This window comes from Cuculus canorus, chromosome 1 (assembly GCF_017976375.1).
Source record: "Cuculus canorus isolate bCucCan1 chromosome 1, bCucCan1.pri, whole genome shotgun sequence".
NCBI classification, from domain to species: domain Eukaryota; kingdom Metazoa; phylum Chordata; class Aves; order Cuculiformes; family Cuculidae; genus Cuculus; species Cuculus canorus.
In genome coordinates this window covers 127,205,056-127,213,614 of record NC_071401.1, presented here as the reverse complement: position 1 = coordinate 127,213,614, position 8,559 = coordinate 127,205,056, and positions in this window count along the sequence as shown.

Here is an 8,559-nt window from a genome sequence, read left to right as displayed (position 1 = left end):
GTGCATCAATGCATAAAAGCAGCTGAAATATTAGTCAGTCTTAGCCCATTGCAACGCAGTGTCCCAGGATTCTGTGTAGGATTTTCTGTGTCCCAGTGACCCGGACAGTACAAATCCACTGCCTGTGGGGCAATGCAAGGGTCCTAGCAGCACTAATAAACCTCATTCTCTCTGCTCAGCCCCAGATGGGACCTCCCTCCCTCCCCAGCCCACAGCCTAGTCTGGGACTATCAGTCCCTGCTCCAGTGACCTTGCAGCAAGTGCAAGCCTGCAACTCTGCCAGCATCCTGTTCTATCCCCAGAGACGTGTTCTGTGGCCAAGATTGGAGCCATCCCTGCCTCCCTTACCAGTCTGCTCTGCTCCCTCACGGGGAGCCCCTGCTGACCCCAGACCCTAGGAGCCTCCTGCTGGCATGATGCCCTGCCACTTGGCACTTTTCAAGGCCCAGGTGCGCAGTATGAAACACACATCTCCAGTGATAAGATAGGTGACTGAATTAAGAAAAAAGGAGCAAATAACAGTGAAGTCATTAAGAGAAGTGGGAGTGAGGTAGCACATTTTCTGGCAGGATTTAGAAAGATTGTAATGAGGCATGGAATCAAGAGTTCATCGAGAAAGCTCAACACAGAGCAAACCTAGGTCGCAATTTCAGTTATCAGTAAGAGAAGCAAAAGAAACTAGAGAGCAGCTCACAGGCTCACATCACATCCCATAACAATGCCAGGGTCCTAGGATATGAGAGAGTGGCAGTGAACGCAGTTGGTCAAGGCTTTTCTCTGACTTCCTTGCACTGCAGGCCACATAATCCCCAATGTTGCTCCTGAGGACAGATGTAAAGATCATAGAGTTCATCAGTGGCTGCTAATGTGAAGGGGATGTAAAGTCACATAAAATGTGAAGGCTGCAGAAAGACTTTGAATTATGTTGTAAAGAGAATACAGATAATGCTGCAAGGGAGATAGAAAAAAAATCACAAAGGTGAATTTTTGGTTGTGGTTATGTATTTATAACTGAATCCATTCTCAAAGCCAATGGAATAGATGTTTAATATTTAGCTGTGGTACTTCAAAGCCTCCAGTGTGTCATTTGTTTCCTCCTTTAGGGAAGCTAGAAGGATTTTGAACTCCATTATCAATATTTTTTGCACCTTTCTGTGCTCAAGACTTGTGTCCTTGAAAGGGCAGCAGGTTTGGATTTCCTGATTGTCATGTAGACGAGGATGTTTTCAAAATAAAGGCACACAATCCATTTGTAAATTTTCCTGAATATATGAAAGTCTAATCAGGTTGACTCAGACAGCCAAACTATGACATATCTCATTTGAATTCTCTCTTCCCTCAGGCCTTGTCTGCAAGAAATATGCATACATTGTATTGTAAGTAGAAAACATGAATGATAACAATACTCAGCCCTGGTGAAGTTCTTAATGTATTTTAGTTTTAAATGCATCTGAGCATTTACCTTTTTTGTATATTGGATGTAGCTGTAACAGCCCTATGTAATGCCTTTTTTTTGTTGCCAACAATATAGTCCTGAAGCATCACAACCTTCCCATTTTTCCTAACTGTTAGTAGTTGATGGTATTTTCTGCAGTAAACTGCGTGTTTATTGATTTGTTTAGTGATTTTGCACATCCTACTTGTTTGAGTAGTTCCTCCTTATGGGAAGGGTACTGTTGAGTACAGATGTATTGGTGGTGTGGGTATGATTTGTGAGTCTTCACTCCGTTTTGAGAAATTTCCTATTTGATTCAAATAAACATTTGCTGGTTATTGAATATACACTGAACTGCTGGCTGGCTTTGATTTTTAACATTATATTTCACAGTCTATAAGTAAAAAATGGCTACTTCTCACATCGTTGAAAACAGTGTTCATAGGTTCTTTAAGAGGGCCAACTATTTGCAATGTCTTCTCAATGGAGAAGCAGGAACAGAAAAGGAATTTAGAAAGTTCTCATTTGAGGAAAAACTTTGCTGCACAGGTAAGCAGCAAGTTCAGTGTTTCTAAGCAGGATAGGTAAAATGAAGTTGTGCCACCCTCAGGGTGGGGGCCAAGTAGTTTGTGTTTGCTGGCGGCAGCAAAGATAATTTCTGTCATTGTAGCCAGGTGGTAAACTTGAACTATAATAGGTTAATTGGCCTGTGGAGAAGAGAGGGTGGGAAAAGTGATCTTAGTAGGGCTGTGAAAATCTGTGGAGACATTTCTTTTTTCTAACATAGTTTGAGGGTTGCAATCTGCTTCTAGAGGGTCTTCATGGTGGCTATCGTGATTATACTTGTTTGGTCCATACTGTTTGATTGTAGATGGCCGTACACTGACAAGCGGGTTGCAGATACAGGTTCTACTCTCCCAGTCCATTGCCCTCAAATATCTCTATTAGGACCTCTTCACATCCTAATGTAAGATTTGAATGTGCACCTGTGGTTCGTTCTGCTCTGTATGCCCCCACTTCCATCTCGCTTGCGCTAAAAGCCCTAATCTGATTGAAGACTGGAGAGGGAGGACAAAGATGAACCAGCACTTATGACCTTTCCTTCCTCCCTCTTCTATCCGGAAAATGGGAGGAGCAGCTGAAGGCAGATTGCCCTCGCTTTCCTCTCCTCTGTTGTTCTTCAGTGAGCTCATGCTGTCAGCACAGGCAGCAAGTCACAGCTGCACTGAGGAGACTTTTACCTGCAAGGCAACTACCTAGAAGCAACCTTAGTACCTCTCATGTCATTGCTGCTGTGCTCTGTGATTGTTGCAGACAGCTTGTTGTCACTGTGGGCCTTTTCCCCCTTTTACTGAACATTGTTTTTTTTCTAAATTCATTAGCATAAAATAGTTTCTTAATTTGACATGTTACATGATAGCCCAAGAAACCAATGAAAAAAGTTTATAATTTAATGAAAAACTTTAAAATTTAATTTATTGCTTTGTCAGACACATCACTGTGGTCCATATATTTTGCACTAGCATGGCTGGATGATGGCTGAAGCGCACATTTTATAGCTTTTTTGGGGGTCTGGTTTTCCTGTTTCATTGAGCTGACTTTAAAAGTCAGTCTTTGTCTTTCTTATTCAGAAGTCCTCTTATTTGCCCTCCCAAAGAATGGGTAAAGATTTGACATCTCTAAAATATTTATGGGATGGAAAAACATTGATGCTATTAATAAATTTAGTAAGATATGTTTTGACTGTTATCTTGGCAAATAAAAGTCATTTGAGTACTACATTGTTAACTTCTCTGCTTGTTTGTCTCTCTTAGCAAGGAGATACCATTGCAAATTTCCATTATAGAGAAGAGATGACAGAAAGTTTGACACACTATCATTATGTGAAAGAATACTAACTGGCAGTTACTGTACTCCTAAGAGTAACCTTTTCCTTACCATCAGAGATGTTTAAACCAGAGGCAAAATATTAGGGAGTTTATAACATGTACTGATAAAATGTGCTTTATCATCTTTTTTAAATACATCATTGACTAACTGGATCTTTCCACTGCAGTGAGCTTGTTTAACACTATCTGAAAGGAAGGCTGATGCTGTCTTTACTTTGCTCAGTTTGCAGCCACTGCATTTGTGTTCTTATCTCAATAAATGCAAGCTGCACCATGAATGGACTTCATCTGAATTAGAGATAATTAACAAAAGGCTGGTTGCAAAGTCTGTTGCTTTTTTCTTCATCTATCATCCATAGCAGTGAGACCACTTTTGCTGCATAGTAGTTATGTTGTGATTCCAATGCCTTTCCCCAAGAGAGGAGAGATGCTTTTCGGGTAGCTCAGCTAGTTGAAGATTCATTACAGTGTGTATAATTAATGACAGTCAGCAATGAGACAAATTATAAACTTCAAAGTTCTTTGAAAAAAAAAAAAAGAGGGGTTTTTGAAAAATAACTTTGAAATAAGTGTTAAAATGAAGACTATAAGAGGATGAACATTTAAGAGCGCTACATTCAATGTCTGAATTACTTGAAACTGCAGTTTTCTTTTGTCAGAATCAAATATTCCAAGAAAATGGTACTCAGAGCTATTGTACAAGATATTTTTTAAGTCCTTGTGATTCAAGGATAGAAAACATGTCAGGAAACATTATGATTTGTTCTTATATTTTATTTTATTTTTCAAAACCCAAGATAATAAAGCCCTCATTTCACATCAAGAAATACTTGAAATAATATGCTCTTCAGAGGTGGAACAGACTGAAAAGCAGTTAAGCTACTAAACCAAATAATAGGCTTCAATAAAAAGCCTCTTCTTAGCAGTATTGTCCATTATTAACTTGACTACATCAGTCCTGTAATATTCTTATTTCTAAAGGACTCTCGTTGCTGTATTTTCCTCAAGAGAGAGTGGCAATCTGTATGTTAGTAGCTGATGCATATGGCTGACTGACCTGCCCTTTGTGCTTGTCTGTGGAAAGCTGTGTTTTCTACAGTCATCTGCTTTTTGTGGCACAAGTAGGAAGAAGTCTCCAACAGCTGGTCCACTTTGGTTATCTGAGTTTTGTCAGCCATCCCTGTGCCAAGTGCATGGCAACTTCAATAATCTTGCTGAAAATATTGTGTACAATGCACTCTTGAGATTGTTAATGCTTTGAGTTTTCTGTGTATTTTTGAAGATTAAAGGAGATTTTAATCTAATCAAAGGGGTCATTACTGCTGGGGAGCTGTTTGTGTTGAAACATAGCTGAGATATATACTGAATATTTTGAAGGCAAACTCTTTCATTTTGTTTAACATTGCTGTCTCCCCACAACCCTGTAATAAGGAGGTCAGAACTTTGGGTGTTGAAATGTAGAGCCCACTGGTTCTCTTTCTCTCCAAGAGTTCAGATCCCCCTGAGTTTGTGCGCAAGTACCCCTTAGCTTATTTAAACAAAAGTATTTAATCTTTACAGTCAGAAGAGAACAGAACACAAGAAAAGGCATTTTAATGCAATGGAAGAGCTACATGCTGTCTTTCTCAGCCTAAGCCCATTGCCCTGTTTTACGGAGTCACAGACGTTTTGCTTCTTCAGATCCTACAGCAGAATCGGTGGTCTTCGTTCTCTGTGGAATTTCTTTGGGGAGATTATTTTAGTCTATCTTCATTTTTTAACTGTTGCTGTTCTTTTGGTTCACTTTGCTCCCACACAGGTTAATATTGCTTCTAGTCTGTCACAGGCTGAAGATTATTACGTATATTACTCTGTTGTCGGGACTTAATCTTATTTCAGTAGATACTGCTTTCTCCCTAGGAATTATTCTGAGCTAGGTCTTTCTCCAGACCTGTCCTAGAGTGTAGCCTCAAAAGTACTGAAGTGACAATAATCTCTAAAATTAATGAAGACAATGTTGGGAGGAATAAAAATAAGTTAGAACAGTGGTGAATACTAGTCTCTTACTTATCAGACCTACTATTTCCAGGAAATAAATATATCTAGTCACATCTTGAAAGCAGCATCTTCTAAGGTAAGTGCAAAGATTTTTCAATGATCCTCCACTCTATTTAGCAGGAGACAGCTTATTTGAAGCGATTGAATAATTTAAGTCAGCTTTCTAGACAATCTGTCATTACTTAAATTGACATAAAAATATATGAAACACTCTGATTACCTTATATAATACAATATCACAAGAAGCAGTATTTGAAAGTTAACTTTGTGTCCTTTGCAGTCTATGCAAATTCCAAGGTTGTGGAATAATCTGATTCTTACTCTGTTACGTGTAGCTGAGTGCCAGTGAGAAAGGATTACTCAGAGGTTCCATTATGTTTTGATAAACACCCTGTCTCAAAGCAAGGTGTTTCTTCCAGAACACTATTTATGGCATTTTTTTCCCTTAAGGAAATATCCCATAATAAGCTGCTGAAAAATGTTATATTTTTGCAGCAAATGTGAAATTTTCAAAGTCATTGGCAGTGCGTCTCATCAGTCCACAAGCAGGTTTGAAAGCCACAGGGTGTTCTGCGTAGGGAATATGTTTCCCACCAGTGCAAATTTTACTAGTCCAAATGCAAGAAAAATTTCCATAGTTGCTATGTTTTTGATGTGTTGGGCCATTGCACTGCCGAGCTACATGACTAGAAGAAAAAAAATTGTTGATTTATTTGTGGAATAACAAATCTAGTGTATTAAGGAAAATGGACCCAGGACTTGGATCTGAAGTTGAGAACAAACATGATCACATTCAAGTCACCATCTTGGAGGCCCAAACTGTGAGTGGACAGGCTCGGGCTTGTGTCTTCATCAGTTGCTCACTATATTGTGGCTATTCCTGCTAGCTTTTAGCCAGTTTAAGGAGCATGTTTCCAGTACACAAGATATTGTATGGGATCCAACATCTGTTAACCAACACATCTGATCAATCCGGATTTCTGCAAAGCCTTTGACATGGTCCCCCACAACATCCTTCTCTCTAAATTGGAGAGATATGGATTTGATGGGTGGACTGTTCAGTGGATAAGAAATTGGTTGGATGGTCATATTCAGAGAGTAGTGGTCAACAGTTTGATGTCCAGATGGAGATCTGTGACAAGTGGTGTCCCTCAGGGGTCCATACTGGGATCAGTGCTGTTTAATATCTTCATCAATAATACAGACAGCGAGATCAAGTGCACCCTCAGCAAGTTTGTCGATGACACCAAGCTGAGTGGTGCAGTTGCCACACCAGAAGGATGGGATGTCATCCAGAGGGACCTGGACGAGTTGGAGAAGTGGGCCTGTGTAAACCTCATGAGGTTCAACAACTCCAGAACTCATCTGGAGTATTGTGTCTAGTTCTGGAATCCTCAACATAAGAAGGATATGGAGCTGTTGGAATGGGTCCAGAGGAGGGCTACAAGGATGATCAGAGGGCTGGAGCACCTTCCATATGAGGACAGGCTGAGAGAGCTGGGGTTGTTCAGCCGGGAGAAGAGAAGACTCTGAGGAGACCTTATAGCGACCTTCCAGTACCTGAAGGGGCTACAGGAAAGCTGGGCAGGGGCAGTTAACAAAGGCATGGAGTCACAGGACAAGGAAGAATAGGTATAAACCGGAGAGGGGAAGATTTAGACTAGACGTAAGGAGGAATTTCCTCACAATGAAAGTGGTGAGGCACTGGCACAGGTTAGCAATGGAAGTTGTGATTGTCCCATCCCTTGAGGTGTTCAAGGCCAGGTTGGATGGGGCCTTGGGCAGCCTGATCTATTGGTAGGTATCTCTGCCCGTGGCAGGGTTGTTGGAATTAGATGATCTTTAAGGTCCCTTCCAACTCAAACTATTCTATGATTCTATGATTTTATGATCCTGGCCATTTCACCATCTGAAATTGTGATGGACATTGTTCTGCCTGGCAATATGTAGTCTGATGGCCATCTCTATGCAATATAGAGATTGAGCAATAAGATAATAATGACATCAAATTTATTCAATGCTGGTTTATTTCTATTTTTCCTGTCCTGGAATGTTTGAGGGCAAGGTTTTTGAAGTAGAATTGCCAGTTTTCTGGGTCTTCCTTTGATAGATATTATCTGCAGCCTAGCCCACAGCTGAGTCTTTTGCCTGTATAGTAAAGTGTATAGACTTATGGGTTACATTCTGCAGTCTCTTAACAGAAGAAAGTTATTTTCCTCTGCCTGAAAAACAAGCACATTTATTTTAGAAAGCTCAGAGTCTCTCACTTTATATCCTTGATATAACTGTTCCTCTTCAAACACGACAGGAATTTCCCAAGTAAACTTTTAATTTCATTAATTAACTAAACAAATCAAATCCATTGGTCAAAGTAGAAAAGGCATTTTCTGCAACTTTTCCCTCAACTGTTCTGGGAACAGATGTAAAGAATGATTTAAATATCCTATTACTATTATTCAATTTTTTTCTACTACATATCACTTTTCTGTAATACTGTGTTTGGATAATCATGTTACTTCATTGAAGAAAAGTTCAACTTGTTTCTTTCAGAGAGTTGCTAAGGTATTTAGAGCGAATGAATTTTGTGCTGTTAGCACTTGGGTGGAAGGATTTGCTATAATGAGAACCTCCCATGGCAACTGCTATACCATAGCACAAAGTAGGAGGGTTGATCTCTGAAATACAGAAGACTTCTTTCTAGAAGGCACACAGCAATGCATGAAGGAGTCCCTTTTCATCCTTGCAGTGGGATGGTGGAAAGGAAACTTATAAACCTAGGATGAAATTATGATTGCAGTGTGCTCTCCCAGATGTCAAGGTTTTTCTGGTTCCTGGCAGATACTTTACTGTAAAAAGCCCCTGTGACACAGCAAAGTGGGTCCCATGTGTTTTTTAGGGCAGATCATCGAGGTGGCTATGACAAATCAACCTTTCACATGGGAGAGACTTCTTCCAATATTTCCCCTTCTAGGAAGAAAAACTTACGTGAGAATTTTTACTTCTCCCCCTGCCAGAGGGCCAGGCGACAATCTTTAGGCATACATGAGTTTGCTGCAAAGAGTAGCAGTAGAATTTGACCCTATTTTCTTCTGCAGGGGAGACAGACATGGAGCAAGATGATATATTTCCCCATATTACAGCCACCTCTGTTACACTAGCCTTATTTGATTGCATTTTTAAAGGAAATGTTAGAGGGAT